This window comes from Hemiscyllium ocellatum, chromosome 38 (genome assembly GCF_020745735.1).
Source record: "Hemiscyllium ocellatum isolate sHemOce1 chromosome 38, sHemOce1.pat.X.cur, whole genome shotgun sequence".
NCBI classification, from domain to species: domain Eukaryota; kingdom Metazoa; phylum Chordata; class Chondrichthyes; order Orectolobiformes; family Hemiscylliidae; genus Hemiscyllium; species Hemiscyllium ocellatum.
In genome coordinates this window covers 36743968-36761102 of record NC_083438.1, presented here as the reverse complement: position 1 = coordinate 36761102, position 17135 = coordinate 36743968, and positions in this window count along the sequence as shown.

The window sequence follows — 17135 nt, the reverse complement described above, 5'->3', positions numbered from 1 at the left end:
CCATACCACACTGACATGCGCCCAGGCAGCATTCTTCCTGTGGTAAATCTGTAACAATTGCCCTTACACTGTGTCACCTCGCCCTCAGTCTCTTTTGTGTGTTCTCTCTTAATGTTGCTTGAGATCCGACCGACAATGACGTTTTCATCAGCAACCTTGCAAACGGAGTTGAAGCAGGAAATCGCCACCCAGCCGTGTGTGATGAAGGCACAGAGTCGAGGGCTGGGTATGCAGACCTGCTGGGCCTTGTTGTTGAGGATTACACTGGAGAAGACGTTGTTGACTTGTCCTACCGATTGATGTTTGTGGGCAGCAAGGTGGCACACTGGTTAGCACTGCTGCCTCACAGCGCAAGAGACCCGGGTTCAATTCCCGACTCAGGCGACTGACTGTGTGGAGTTTGCACATTCTCCCCGTGTCTGCGTGGGTGTGCTCCAGTTTCCTCCCATCATCACAAAGACGTGCAGGTTAGGTGAATTGGCCATGCGAAATTGCCCGTAGTGTTAGGTAAGGGGCAAATGTAGGAGTATGGGTGGGTTGCGGGCCGGTGTGGACTTGTTGGGCCGAAGGGCCTGTTTACACACTGTAAGTCATCTAATCTCACCAAGAAGTCGAGGATCCCGTTACAGAGGAGGGATACCAAAACCGAGGTCTCTGAGCTTCGAAATGAGTTTGTTTGGAATTATGTGTTGGAGGTTAAACTGTAGTCAATGGGTAGCAGAGTGACATTGACCTCCTTGTTAACCAGTTGTTCCAGGAATGAGGGAGATAGGGCCAGGGAGATAGCTCCTGCCATTTACTTGTTGCATTCAGAGGCAAATTGGAAAAGATTGAGGCATTCTGGGAGGCTGGAGCTGATGTGAGTAATGGCTAACCTCTCAGAGCGCTTCATAATGATGGAGATCTGAACCATCGGGAGGTAGACATTGCATGATTTTTCTGTGGCTTTGGGATCATGGTGTTTCCTTGATGCTGGTGGGACATTCAGATCACATTTAAATATTCAGGAACTGAATCTTAAAGGCTTTACACTCTATCAAAAAGACAGGCTGGTGGGCAGAGGGGGTGGGGCTTCCGCATCAGTTAGAAATGAAAATAAATCAAATGTCAGAAAAAGTAAGGTCAGATGGTGTAGAATCTGAGGGGGTAGAATTGAAGAACTTTGAAAGTAGAAAAAAAATCCACAGTTGGAGATCCGTACAGGCTTCCAAACAATAGTCAGAAGCTGGGTCACAAGATAGATCAGGAGATGGAAAAAGATGTGTAGGAAAGGCAAAGTTACAGTGATCGCGGGGGATTTTAATATGCAGGTTGGTAGCGGATTACAAAAAAAAGGAATTGGTGGAATGGCTCCGAGATGGCTTTATGAAGCATCTCATGGTGGGGCCCACTCAGGAACACGCAATTCTGGATTTAGGAATGTGCAATGAGACAGACTTGGTGAGGGAGCTTAAGGTGAAGGAACCCTGAGGAGGCAGTGATCATAAAATGACCGAATTTACTCCACAATTAGAGGGGGAGAAGGTAGAATCTGAGGGAACATTAATACAGCTGAATAAAGGCAACTGCAGAGACATGAGGGAGGAGCTGGGGAGAATGGACTGGGAGTGGGGCCAAACAGGAAAGGTACTGGAACAGCACTGGCAGGAGTTTCTGGGAGTAACTCAGGAGACACAGCAGGGATTCATCCCGAGGGAAAAGAAGCAAGGTACAGGGAGGATGAGGAAACCATGGCTGACCAGGGAAGTCAGGGGTAGCATCAAAACAAAAGGGAAAGAATATAATGTGGGGAAGGGCAGTGGGAAACCTGAGGATTGGGAAGCTTACAAAGACCAACAGAGGGTATCAAAAAAAGAAATAAGCAGGAAAAAGGTTGCATTTGAGGGTAAGCTAGCCAGCAACATAAAGCAAGACTGTAAGAGTTTCTTCAGCTATATAAAGGGCAAAAGAGGCAGAAGTGGACATTGGGCTGCTGGAAAGTTACGCTGGAGAGATAGTAGTGGGAACAAGGAAATGGCTGAGGAACTGAATAATTATCTCACGTCAATCTTTATAGTTTAAACCACGCGCAAAATCCCAAAAATTCAAGAGAGAGGCGGCAGGGCTGAGTATGGTAGCCATCACCAAGGAGAAGGTGATAGATAAACTGAATGGCCTGAAGGTGGATAAGTCACCTGGACCAGATGGGCTACACCCCAGAACTCTAAGGGAGATAACTGCAGAGATAGTGGAGGTGGTAGTGGTGATCTTTCAGAAATCACTAGGATCAGGGAGGGCCTCAGGAAATTGGAAAAATCACCAGTGCAACACCTGTTTAAAAAGGGAGTAAGGCAAAAGACTGAAAATTACAGACCAATTAGCCTACTTTCGGTTGTGGGTAAGATCTTGGAAAAGATTGTGAAACATGAGACTTCCAAATAATTGGTTGTAGATGGAAAAATAGATTTCATCAAGGGGAGGTGATTCCTGACAAATCTGCTAGAATTCTTTGAGGAAGTAACGAGCAGGTTAGACCAAGGGGAGCCAATGGATGTTCTCTACCAGGACTTCAAGAAGGCCTTTGACAAGGTGCCACACAGGAGGCTGCTGGGTAAGATAAGGACCCATGGTGTTAGAGGTAAGGTGCTAGCATGGATAGAAGCCTGGCTGTCTGTCAGGAAGCAGAGAGTGGGGATAAAAGGATCCCTCTCAGGATGGCAGCCGGTGAGAAGTGGTTTTCCACACAGCTCAGTGTAGGGACCACAACTTTTCACTTTACACATTAATGATCTAGATGAGGAAGATTCTGTGGTTGAGAGCAAGACTCCTGGATGGTATGTTGCCAATCGGATGCCAGGGTCAGCGATGTCTCGGATCGAATCTCCAGGCTTCTTCATGGGAAGGGAGAGCAGCCAGACGTTGTAGCACTGATAGCATAGGTAGGGAAAGAATTACGGCCAGAAAAGTGAACCGAGGGAGTTAGTTTGGAAGCAGAATGGAAGGATGAACAGAGTAGTAAACTCAGGATTGCTATCGGTGCCGAGGGCTCGGGAGGCTCGGTACAGAGAGTGAGTACAGGTGAACACATGGCTGCAGGGCTGGTGCAGGTGAGATGACTTCAGCTACGTGGATCATTGGGATACCTTCTGGGGAAGGTAGGGCAGGTACAAGGAGGACCATTTACACCTGAACTGTAGGGGCACCAATGTCCTGGGCTGGGGGTTTGCTGGTGCTCTTTGGGAGGGTTTAAACTCGATTGTCTGGGGACTGGGAAGTGGAGCTACGGATCACACGATGGAGTATTTAAACAGACAGTGCAGAGAGCTGGAATAGGCAAAGGTACAGTCAGTGTGATGGGTTGATATTTGTCTATTTTAATGCAATAAGTATCAGGAATAAGGGTGATGAATGCAGAGCATGGATCAGGACTTGGAACCATGATGTTGCAGTCATTACTGAGATTTGGATGTCACAGAGACAGGAGTGGGTTGTTGGATGTTTCAGGGTTTAGATGTTTCAAAAGGAAGAGGGAGGGAGGTAAAAGAGGTGAGGGGGTGGCATTGTTAATCAGGGATAGTATCACACCTGCAGAAAGGGAGGTCCCCGAGGACGGCTTGTCTGCAGACTCAGTATGGGTGGAAGTGAGAAACAGTAATCAGGAAAGGAGCAGTCACTTTATTGGGGGGGCAGATTTTGGAAATGCGCAGCAGTAACAGGGTTGTTGTTATGGGTGACTTTAACTTCTCTAATACTGGTTTGAATCTCCTGAGTTGAAATAGTTTGGATGGAGTAGATGTTATCAGGTGTGTCTCAGAAGGATTTCTGACTCAATATGTAGATAGGATCAGTGGTGCTGGAAGAGCACAGCAGTTCAGGCAGCATCCAACGAGCAGCGAAATCGACGTTTCGGGCAAAAGCCACTTCCGTCGATTTCGCTGCTCGTTGGATGCTGCCTGAACTGCTGTGCTCTTCCAGCACCACTGATCCAGAATCTGGTTTCCAGCATCGGCAGTCATTGTTTTTACCTCAATATGTAGATCGGCTGACTGAGGGGAGGCCATATTGGATTTGGTGCTTGGCAAAGAGCCAGATCAGGCATCGTCTCTCTCGGTGGAAGATCATTTTGGTGATAGTGCTCACAACTCCATGGCCTTTACTAATGTCATGGAGAGGGAAAGGAACAGTCAGTATGGGATAGTATTGAATTGGAGGAGGAGGAATTACAATGCTATTAGGCAGGTACTGGGATGCCTAAATTGGGAACTGATGTTTTCAGGGAAATGCACAATAAAAATGTGGAAGTTGTTTAGGAACCACTTGCTGAGAGTGCTGGACAGGTTTGTCTCACTGAAGCAAGGAAGGGGTGGTAGGGTGAAGGAAGCTTGGATGACAAGGGATATGGAACATCCAGTCAAGAGGAAGAAGGAAGCTTACATAAGGTTGAGGAGGCAAGGATCAGACAGGGCTCTAGAGGGTTACATGTTAGCCAGGAAGGAACTGAAGAATGGACTTAGGAGAGCTAGAAGGAGGCATGAAAAATATTTAGCGGGAAGGATGAAGGAAAACCCTAAGGCATTCTATATTAATGTGAGGAACAAGAGGATGGCCAGCGTGAGGGTAGGGCCAAGGGAAGGAACTTTCTCCTAGAATCGGAGGAAGTAGGTGAGGTCCTTAATGAATACTTTGCTTCAGTATTCACTACTGAGAGGGAGCTTGACGTTTCTGAGGACAGCGAGAAACAGGCTGATGGGCTAGAACAGCTTGATGTTAGGAAGGAGGATGTGATGAAAATTTTGAAAAATGGAAGGATAGATAAATCCCCTGGTCCAGATGAAATGTAATCCACGTTACCGCAGGAAGCGAGGGGAGAGATTGCTGCACCTTTGGTGAGAATCTTTGCATCCTCACTGTCCACTGAAGTAACGCATGTGTTTGGAGGGTGACAAATGTTATTTCCTTGTTCAAGAAAAGGAATAGAGATAATTCTGCGAATTACAAACCAGTCAGTCTTATGTCGGTGGTGGACAAAGTATTGGAGAGGATTCTGAGAGACAGGAGTTATGATTACTTGGAAAATCATAGCTTGATTAGCGATAGTCAGCATGGCCTTTTGCGGGGCAGGTCATACCTCGCAAGCCTTATTGTATTATTTTAGGATGTGACAAAACATATTGAATATACAGCAGTGGATGTTGTGTACATGGATTTCAGCAAGGTGTTTGATAAGGTTCCCCATGGTAGGCTCACTCAGAAAGTACGGAGGCGTGGGATACAGGAAAACCTGTCGGACTGGATACAGAATTGGTTGGCCCACAGAAGACAGAATGAGCTGGTAGGTGGAAAGTATTCACACTGGAGCTCGGTGAGCAGTGGTGGTTCCACAGGGATCCGTTCTGGTACATCTGCTCTTGTCTTTTTATAAATGACTTGGATGAGGAAGTGGGAGGGTGGATTAGGAGTTTGCTGATGACATGAAGGTTGGTGGAGTTGTGGATAGTGTGGTGAGCTGTTGTAGGTTGCAACGGGACATTGACAGATGAGCAGAGGCAGATGGAGTTAACCTGGAAAAGTGTGAAGGTTAAATTTGAATGCAGAGTATAGGTCTAAAGGCAGGATACTTGGCAGTGTGGAGGAACAGGGGGATCTTATGGCTCATGTCCATAGATCCCTCAAAGTTGCCACCCAAATTGATTGGGTTGTTAAGAAGACGTATGATGTGTTGGCTTTCGTTAGCAGCGAGATTGTGTTTAAGAGGCGTGAGGTTATGCTGCAGCTCTATAGAGCCCTGGTGAGACCACACTTGAAATATTGTGTTCAGTTCTGGTTGCTTCATTATATGGAAAGATGTGGAAAGGGTTCCGAGGAGATTTACCAGGATGCTGCCGGGACTGGAGGGTGTGTCTTATGAAGAAAGGTTGAGGGGGGCAAGGGCTTTTCTCATTGGTGTGAAGAAGGATGAAAGGTGACTTGACAGAGATTTAAAAGATGTTGAGGGGCACACATAGAGTGGGTAGACAGAATACTTTTCCAATGACAGAAAAGTCTATTGTGCAGAGGCATAATGGTATGGCGATTGTTAGAAGGTTTCGGGGAGATGTCAGAGGTAGGTTCTTTACACAGAGAGTGGTGGGTGTGTGGAATGCACTGCCAGCGATGGGAGTGGAGTCAGATAGATTCAGGATATTTAAGTAACTCTTGGATGATAGTACAATGAAGAGTATGTAGGATAGTCTGATCTTAGAGTAAGATAACAGGCTGACACAACATCAAGGGTTGAAGGGTTTGTACTGTGCTGTACTGTTCTATGTTCTATGTTCTAACTGAGGGCATTCTGACGAAGTTTGCAGATGATATAAAGATAGGTAGAGGGAAGGTAGCATTGAGGAGGTGGGGAGGCTGCAGAAGGATTTGGACAGGTCAGGAGAATGGGCAAAGAAGTGGCAGATGCAGTGCAAGGTGGGAAAGTGTGAGGTCATGCACTTTGGCAGGAAGAATGGACTGTTTTCTCAATGGGGAGAAAGTTCAGAAATCTGAAGTGCAAAGAGACTTGGGAGCTCAAGTTCAACTTACAGGTTGAGTCAGTAGTTAGGAAGGCACATGCAATGATGGCATTTATTTTGTAGGACATCAATATAAAAGCTGGGTTGTACCTCTGAGGACCTATGAGGTTCTGGTCAGACTACATTTGGAGTATTGGGCCCCATATCTCAGGAAGGATGTCCTGGCCCTGGAACATGATCGCAATATGTTCTCGAGAATGGTCCCAGGAATGAAAAGCTTAACATATGAGGAACGTTTGAGGATTCTGGGTCAATGGTCAATGGAGATGAGAAGGATGAGGGGTGGTCTGATTGAAACATAAAGAATACTGAATGGTCTGTACAGATTCGCTGCTAAGAAGATGTTTCCAATGGGTAGGAGAGTCTAGGACCCGTGAACACAGACGTCGGGTACAGGGAAAACCTTTTAGAATGGAGATAAGGAGAAACGTCTTCAGCCAGAGACTAGGGAAACTGTGGAATTCATTGCCACAGAAGGTTGTGGAGGCCAAGCCATTGAGTATATCTAAGACTAAGATCGATACTTCCTGAATATCTCCTCAATACTCAAGAAAAACATGGGGGGAAACCTGGAGAATGGGATTGAGAAATTTATCAGCCAAGATTCAATAGTAGAGCAGACTCGATGGGCTGAATGGCCTAATTCCTGCTCCTGCGTTTTATGGTCTGTGTAAGTTCATCACTGTGTAAGGGACTGTTCCTCAGGAAGATAGTACTGGCCTTTGGAGAATGTTCAGTGTGAATTCAGCTGAATGATAGGAGGAGATGAAGGATGGGATTATGTGTGTGGAAAGCGGGAAACAGGAACGGGTGTGTGGGTGAGGCATGGAGTCTTAACATTTGAGCCAAGTGCATTGAAGGACTGCCATGATAAAGTAGATCATTCAGATAGAGTGGGGATCTGGAAACCTTCCCCCCAATCACTAACCGTGCTGGGAATGAATTACATCCTGCATTATTAGCACGGACACAATTCTCTTCTACAAACAGACAAAGGGTGAGTGAGGGAAATGGAGCTGCACCATCTGACTGAATGATATGCAGCACCAGTGGGCTTCAGAATTCACCCTTTCTGGGTCTCTGAAAGTGGGGTTCAACTGTCCCTTTCAACAGGAGGGTTTTCAGGGAGAGCAGAGGGGAGGTGAGGGAGAGCTGTTAGATCTCCTCTGCTCTCTCTCCAGTGGCAAACACATCCCTCTGGAAATGTGCAGTTTGCTGTCTGTGGTGTAAACAAAGTTTATCCCACTGTGCACTGGAAATCAAGCCCCACTATTTCCTGAGTCATCAAAAAGGTGAATGTTTATTTAAAGCAACAAATTGCCCAACAATACACATCGTATTAAAAGGCCTGCAGTTTTCTTTGCTATTTAACTCTTTAATATAATCAAACCAGTTTAAACCAATGACAAAAATTGCCGTGTTGAGTTGCCAAACTGTAGTGAAAGTTTAAGTGTTAGTTCTTTTATGTAATCCCATTCACACAAGCAAAACCACAGAAGACACAAATATTGTGTTTTGTTATAAAAGCTCATGAAGGAAACACTATTCAGTCGTTCCAGTTGAGTTGGCAGGGACTGATATGTTGTTCTCTTTCAGATTCTTTTGATCCCTTCCAAATGTTTGATGATGACATGAGTTTGCAGGAACACCAATTCCCAATTTCCCATTCGCTGTTTGAAAATGTTTTGTTTCTGTGTCTCTGGAAGGAACTTCCAATTGGCCTTTTTAACAGAGGGTTTTCAGAGAGAACAGGGGAACGCTGAGAGGGATTACCTATCTACCAGGGTGTCTTCATTCAGTTCCCCATGCAGAAAGGGCAGAGAGTGATACGCATGCTTTGTCTTCACAGGCTGTTATCAAAACCTGTATTCTCCACACAATGGGATGTGGTGAGTGACCAAGAGATTGTTACTTTGCTGAGCTCTCCTGAATACACCACAACTGGTGCATGTTGTAAAATGGATTCAAATAGTGTCTCTGATCAGAATGGCACTGAATGCACACGCAGACACACACACACACACACACACACACACACACACACACACATCCATCCACACACACGGACACGTACACACACGCACACTCTTTCTTTTGGATTACTTTCTGCTTTAAAGAAAAAAAAATGAATATAAAAAACACAATTTTGATGGTCGTTCTCTTGTCCATTTCTGACAGTTTCCTTTTGTTAAAAGCAACACCTTTTCCTACTCGGATCCATGAACCAACAAAGTAAAGTGCTCTTTTGAATCCACCACTGTGAGCAGAAATGTGGAGGTGTTGGACTGGGATGGACAAAGTCAGAAGGACAGAAAGATCAAGGGGATGCGAGAGATCAAAAGATCCCACAAGTCCCTGCAGGTGACCAAGGGTGTTAGACGGTGTGAGGAAAGTGTCATCAGCTGAAAAACAAGGGAAGGGATGACCTATAATCCGAATAAATGAGGCAGAGAGATAATGACAAACAAGTTAATAAGAAGGTGGTGCTGGAGACAAACCAAATGATTGAAGTAACATGGAACACAAACAGAAGCTGCTGGAAAAGCTCAGCAGATCCAGCAGCATCTGTGAGGAAAAGCAGAGGAAGGGTCACCGGACCTGAAAGGTTACCTCAGATGTTTCAATAGAAATTGGCAATTGTTGGGCAGTATCCAATCTTGTGTTGTTGTAGTGTCTGCACAGTCTCGCTAATATACCACGCCTCGGAGAATCCTTACCCGCAGATGGATTCAAGCAATAGAGTACCCTTCATCGTCCAGTACTTCCCCTCACAGCCTGTCCCTCACAGCCTTCAACACGTCATTAATGACAACAAACATCTCACCAAGGGTCAGCCCTTCACCTCCACTTCTCACCTTCAAACAACCAGCGAACCTTAAACAGACCATCGTTCCCAGCAAACTGCCCACCCTTTCGGACCACATCGATCAAAACACCACACCACCCTGGCACAGCACCCTCCGCAAAACATGTCAGATCATCGACATGGATATTACTATCACACTTGGGGACAGTACCTACCACGTACACAGCAGGTCCTCATGTGACACAGCCAGCTTTGTCTACCTCAAACACTTGGGGTGATGATGCCCTGAGGCATGGTGTATTTGTGAGACCATGCAGACACTACAGCAATGGATGAATGGACACTGTGCAACAGTGACCCAGTCAGGAATGTTCTCTCCCAGTCGGGGAACAGGTCAGTGCTCAAGGACACTCAGCCTCCGATCTTCGGGTAAACTTTCTCCAAAGCAGCCTTCGAGATACAGAACAACACAGAATCGCCAAGCAGAAACTGATAGGCAAGGTCCGTACCCATGAACAGGGCCTCAACTGTTATCTTGGGTTCATATTGTACTACATGTGACTCCACCATATATTTCTGTGTCTGTAAAATCTTCCTCGCTGAACAATGAGACCTTGGAATGCAGGTTCATAGCTCCTTGAAAGTCGAGTCACAGGTAGATAGAATAGTGAAGGCAGCGTTTGGTATGCTTTCCTTTATTGGTCAGAGTATTGAGTACAGGAGTTGGGAGGTCATGTTGCAGCTGTACAGGATATTGGTTAGGCCACTGTTGGAATGTTGCATTCAATTCTGGTCTCCTTCCTATCAGAAAGATGTTGTGAAACTTGAAAGTGTTCAGAAAAGATTCACAAGGATGTTGCCAGGGTTGGAGGGTTTGAACTGTAGGAAGGGGCTGAACAGGCTGGGACTGTTTTCCCTGGAGCGTCGGAGGCTGAGGGGTGACCTTATAGAGGTTTATAAAATCATGAGGGGCATGGAGAGGGTAAATAGACAAAGTCTTTTCCCTGGGGTGGGGGAGTCCAGAACTAGAGGGGCATAGGTTTAGGATGAGAGGGGAAAAGATATAAAAGAGGCCTAAGGGGCAACATTTTCACACAGAGGGTGATACGTGTATGGAATGAGCTGCCAGAGGAAGTGGTGGAGGTTGGTACAATTCCAACACTTAAGAGGCATTTGGATGGGTATATGAATAGGAAGGGTTTGGAGGGAATGGGTCAGGTGCTGGCAGGTGGGACTAGATTGGGTTGGGATATCTGGGCCGGTACGGATGCGTTGGACTGAAGGGTCGGTTTCCATGCTGCACATCTCTATGACCCTATGACTATCACCTTGATAATTTGTCATGATCCCATCACCGGAATTAGTTTGTACAGTTTTAGATGACATGTTACTTAGGATACACACTTGGCATGTGACTCTTTTAGCCATCAAGTTGTTCCAGCTGTTTAGTTGGTCTCCAGCACAATGTAATATTTGATTTTTTTGGAATTATCTCTCTGCCTCAATTACTCGGATCATAGACCATCCCTTCACTTGTTACTCAGTTGTTTGATACTTTACTCCCAATGTCTGTCCCTTTCGATCACCCGCAGAGATTTGTTATGCAGCCTGTCGACACTCCCACTCACACCATGTGTACGATCTTTATATCGGTCTGCCTATAAATTCTGTGTTCTGTGTGCTTCCCTCCCCTTCACCTGACGAAGGAGCAGTGCTGCGAAAGCTTGTGATGCCAAATCGCCGTGTTGTACTGTAACCTGGTGGTGTGTAGTTACTAATGTTCTCCAGCCCAGTCCAACCCTGGCCCCTCCACATTGTAATGTACAGTGATGAACTACTTTGTCTTTAGACACAGAGAGAAGAAGAGGAAGAGAAACCTGGAGGGTTCAGTGAAGGTAAAAGGAGTGGAGGAGAAGGGAAGTTAGGATGAGGCGATGGCCTTGTGCAGTTATCACACGCTGTTCATCCAATGACTCAGAAAATGTTCTGGGAACCTGAATCCAAATTTCACCAAGGACATTTCCCGACACTAAAAATCTGGAAGTAAGTGGCCCGGTGTCTCAGTGGCTCGCCATGCTGCCTTAGAGCGCCAGGGACCCGGGTTCAATTCCCACCTCGGGTGATGCCTGTGTGGAGTTTGCACATTCTCCCCGTGTCTGAGTGGGTTTCCTCCAGGTGCTCTGGTTCCATCCCACAGTCCAAAGATGTGCAGGATAGGTGAATTGGCCAGGCTAAATTGTCCCATAGTGTTCAGCAATATGTAGGTTAGGTGCATCAGTCAGGGGTAAATATAGGATATAGTGGAATGGGTCTGAGTGGGTTTCTCTTCGGAGGATCACTGTGGACTTGTTGGGCCGAAGGACTGTAAGGATTCTATGTAAGGCTTAACCTTTGGGACAGCATGGTGTCTCAGTGGTTAGCACTGCTGCCTCATAGCACCAAGAACCCAGGTTTGATTCCAGCCTCAGGTCACTGTCTATCTGGAGTCTGCACATTCTATGCCCGGGTTTCCTCCAGATGCTCCAGTTTCCTCCCACAATCCAAAAGACATGCAGGTCAGGTGGACTGGCCATGCTCAATTGCCCATAGTGTTAGGGGCATTAGTCAGGGGTACATACGCGGCAGGGGAATGGGTCTGGGTGGGTTACTCTTTGGCGGGTCATTGCGGTCTTGTTGGGCTGAAGGGCCTGTTTCCACACTGTAGGGAACTGAATCAATTCTCTCAAAAGGAAGATTTTACAGATATAGAACAGTATGGTGGGGTTATGTTAAATATGATATGAACCCAAGGTCAGAGTTGAGGTTGTCTTCATGGTTAAGGACTTAGCTATCAGTTTCTGCTTGGCAATTCTGTGTTGTCAATTATCTCAAAGGCTGCCATGGAGAACACATTCCTGGAGATCAGAGGCTGAATATTCTTAACCCCTGAAGGAGGGAGCAAACATTCCTATCAGGGATATTGCTGCACATTGTTCTTTCATCAGTTGCCATAGCCTCTGCCTGGTCTCGGCAATGCAATCAAAAGAAGGATTCCTTGAATTTTGGCAGATACAAAAAGCTCTCGTTCACTCATCTCCTTCAGAGAAGAGAATACCACCATCCGAGCTTAGTGTGACCTTCCATGTGGATCCAGACCCACAGGAACATGCCTCACTCGGAACTACTCCCGGGAAAGTTAGGGATGGGTCATAAATGCTGGTCTAACCAATCCCAGTGATATCCCTTGAATGAATGAACACTGTTGTGAATGAATACAGAACCAACAGATGGAGAGAAAGAGAAAGGAATGGAAGTAAAAAGAGAGATGTGGACAAATTATGAATGTTTGAGGGGAGACATAGCTTCCATGAAGTGTCTCATGTTGAACATATCACATTAAGCATTAAATGTTTTATTTCCTGGTGAATATTTTGAGTGTGCGTGGATGTAATTCATCTTAAATTTGTAAAGGGAATCAACACACAACTCCCATAACATATATTTTTCTTTATGCTGTGTCTACACAAATTAGGATGTCCAACTTGTGAAAGGACCGAAGTCAAACAAAGACACAATGCCCACAAGATGTGTTTTTCTTCACGTTTATTCCTTTCCCCCTGAGCTCTCTCTCAGACATGGACAGAAACACCCCCAATGTTTTGTGAAGGAGAGAAAAGGAGGTGAGGGAAGTTTTCCACGTCCCACGGCTCAAGCAGACAATTTTTCCTCTTCATCTCTTTACGTGGAGAATAACAGGGGAATTCAGGTGGGACATGGAGATTGGAGAGAACTCAGAGATGGGCACAAACTGCGTGGGGTACTTCAGTCTCAGTCACTTTTCTTATTTTGATGTAGGGATACATTCACGGATGAGAGTGAAAGGGTATTTCAGAGCCGACTTCAGCTCCTCTCTGAATTTACTCTGGGTCAGGGCATAAAGGGCAGTGTTTGTACAGGAGCTCCGGTAGAAGAGCACAGTCCCAGATATGTCAGCGATCATAACAGGATGGTCATAACTGGGGTAAAAATGGTTGTTGGTAATCTCCATCAGTAAGAAAACACTGACCTTGGGCATCCACAACAACATAAATCTGCCCGAGGCAACAAACAGCAGGATGATGGATTTCCGCCTGTTGACCGTCTCTGCATCTCCTCTCTGGTCCCTGTTACTGGGAGCTCGGAGACCCCTGCGTGCCCGATTTGCCAAGACAATGTGCCTGACGGTCAGAGCATTGAACAGCAGGATCAGGAGGTAGGGGATCAATGGGTTCAACAGCTGGTGGATCCAGAAAAATGCCACCCATCCTAGTAAGATATAGAACTCTGGTCTGTTGCCACAGCCCCAGGGCACACCACCCAATGTACCCAAAGATTGGTATCTGAAGTAAAATGGAATGTTTCTCAAAATGCTCACAGAACAAACAATGGTCACCAACAAGGCTGCTGTTCTGGCAGAGCAATATCTGACTTTCAGATTGTGGCAACAAATGGCCACAAAGCGGTCAATAGTGAAAGCGATGGTCAACCAGACAGAGCATTCAGTCATCACATAGCCCATGATGTAGTTAGTACGGCACACTGCTGTGTAAAACAAGAAGGAAACTGGGAAATATTTGAAAGCCAGTGTTATAAGTATAATGTTGAAGACAATGACCAGTAGATCAGCTGTTGCCATGGAAATCAAATACAGAGAAGTACCTTTGCTGATGCCACACCTCCCACGAGAGAGAATCACAATCGTCACTAGGTTTGCTGCAAGAGACATTGAGAAGTTATTTCATCTGTGGGATCATGAATTTTCAGTGTCAGAGTGGGCACCAAGATCACAAACAGAGACATGGTTACAACAACAAGTACAGGGAGGAGTTCAAATGGATAACCACAAGATGTGTCATGGAACTTTATCTTCTACACTTTGAGCAAAGATCACTTTAGAATTCAGGAAATGAGTACCCAACATTGAACAACATCCGATAAGCACTAATCTCATTAATTCAAGATATTTCTTGCTACCTTAGTGTGGGATATTGACTGAGTGAGGGAGATTGGTGAGGAAACCCAGGATTACTAGTGTGTTGGGATCTTTCTTATCCAATAACACAGGCAGAAGTGCCTTTGGCTTGAAATCACATCCAAGAGCAGCCTCTCAGACTGCCCAGTACCTGGCAGCATTACTCTGCAGGACAGGGTGTGAATAATGTGCTACAATTCTGGAATTCACTTTCAACACAGAATCTTCAGATTCAACTTTTACTACACATTGAATCAAAGTTCGTGAATAGGGTCAGAAAGCTAAACGAAGTGGGTGTCACCAATACACAATACGCAATTTGGAGAGCTAATTACAAGATTGTCTCATTCAAAGTTGTTCCACACAGAGCTCTCCCTTGTACAATGAGATAAATGTGACCAGAGTGAATGACTACAGACACTAGTCAATGTATTCATGACTGAGAACAGACAGGAGTTGAAATGACCTCCGAGAAAATTTCGGTGCGGTGTTGGAATTCACACCTTGAGTAAATGACTAAAGCTATGGCTATCCTCATATTCTGCATTAGATTAATAAGGCGCACTGATGAAACATAAATCTAATAAATCTTCGTGTACAGCATAAATAAGAACTTGGTCTGTCAGTGATCAACAGCACCATTTTTCTCATAGCCCTCTCTGAACTACACAAAGTTATTCAAAATAACATTGACATTGGAAAACAAACTAAATTAACTCCTTCATAAAAATCTACTTTCCGTTTGAGTGGTGTTCTTAAAAATCATTAACAAACTGAAATTGAAATCTTTACGAAACTGAAGTCTGGGTGTTGAGCTAATAGTGATTTTAATCAATGTGCAAAGTTTGAATATCATTGCTCTGTGAACCGTGAGTTCTCTTCGTGGAAGGGAGCAACTAGCAGCTACAAGATAGTAGGGAGTCACCAATAAAATGACACAGTAATTGTAAAGAGGTGTTTTCTTATCAAGACAATGCTAGACATTGAATTGATTATACAACCGGAAATTGAGTTTGCTATTTTTTTATTCAGTCTTGACTTAAGGGTGTAGCTGTTTGTTCCAGTGAGACTTACTCATCCCTAGTAGCCCCCCTTGAAAAGATGGGGGGTGAGCTGCCTTCTTGAACCGCTGCAGTCCATGTGCTGTAGGGTAGACCCACAATGTCCCTGATGGAGGGAATTCCAGGATTCTGACCCAGCCACACTGAACGAACAACGTTAAGCTTCCAAGTCAGGATGATGAGTGCCTCGGAGGGGAACTTGCAGGGGGGTGGTGTTCCCATGTACCTGCTGTTCCTTGTCCTTCCCATGTTCCCTTGTCCTTCATCATGTCTTTGGAAAGTGCTGTCGCAGGAGCCTTGGGGATATTTCTGTGTTGCATCTTGTTGATGGTACACATCGATGGTACCATAGACCTGCATATTCTTCCACTCCAGACTGAAAACAAAATTCCACCCAGGGTGCCCGGAATGAACCCCTCTCTCCCATTCCCTTCAGCAGTACATTCCAGTCTCTAACCACTCACTCCCATGAAACACTCTTCCTTCAAAGCTCATTTGTTCCTCTTGTCCATTGTATTCTATCAAACCATCCCTTCCAGTCTGCAGGTTGGCCAGTTAGCTTTACAACATTGACACCATCACATGTAGGGCTTACCACAAAGGCTAATTCATTCTGTCAGAATTGGATTCCATTGTTCATTCCTGCAATGTTATAAATTACACAAGTGTTCACCATTCCATGGGGATGCATAGACTGATGGAATGACAGAACATAGATGGATCCTATTCAGGTCATACCCACTGGTCTTGAGAGGGAACTTTCTATCTCATCATTCTTGTATCTCCCACACTTTATTTGTACTCTACCTGAGACGATGTTTCCTCTGATGTAGAAGTCTAGGACCGGGGGGGGGGGGGGGGGTGGTACAGTCTAAGCATAAACGGTTGAAAATTTAAGACTCAGTATTATCTTCTCTTTGAGGTTTGCAAGTCTTTTGAATTGTTTGCTACTGACAGAAGTGTGAGGGGTAAGAGTCCTTCTGCATGTTTAAGGCTGCGTCAATAGATTCTTTTTGTCAGTTGGTGAACAAACTGTAATGGGGAACCGAACAGAACAAGAGGAAAGTTGGACCAGGCATGATCTGCTTTATCGGTCAAGCAAACTCCAGGGAGGTTTTCTCCTGTTTTTAGTGTTTATTCTGCCCATGCCCAGTACCCTCACCTCCAACCCCACTCCCTGTAACGGCCAGTTCCAAGGACATTGAGCAGCCTCTTTCCTCTCTCCATACAACTGAAGATTCTCATTCCTGGAAACATTCCAATAAAATAGCACTGCAGATTCCCAATGTCCCTCCTTCAATCAGTCCATCCACAACTCGCTTCCAAAATAATCCATCAAATATCTCACCATGAAACACAGACAGAACTATAAACACCACAGTCAGTAACGGGGGCGATGTCCTCACCTGGAACACAGACAATTGCAAAGAAATGGAAGAAAGCGAATGCGATCTGTAGAATTATTGGTCCTTGCATTGTTAATGTTGGGTGACCTCATTCATTAACTCTCGCGCTGGGCTTGGAGTCTGGACTGAGCTCCTGAGATAAGAATCAACACTCCCTTATACATGATCGTAAACACCGTGTGTGACATCTGGTGTTAGTTCCAGTCTACTAAACACTCTCTTCAAAGCCATCCATATTACATTGTGCATTCCCATAACACCGGTATACTTCATGTGGAACTGCTAAAGGATTGTGAACAGCACTCCCTGAAGGAATAATTCTCAAAAAAAAGT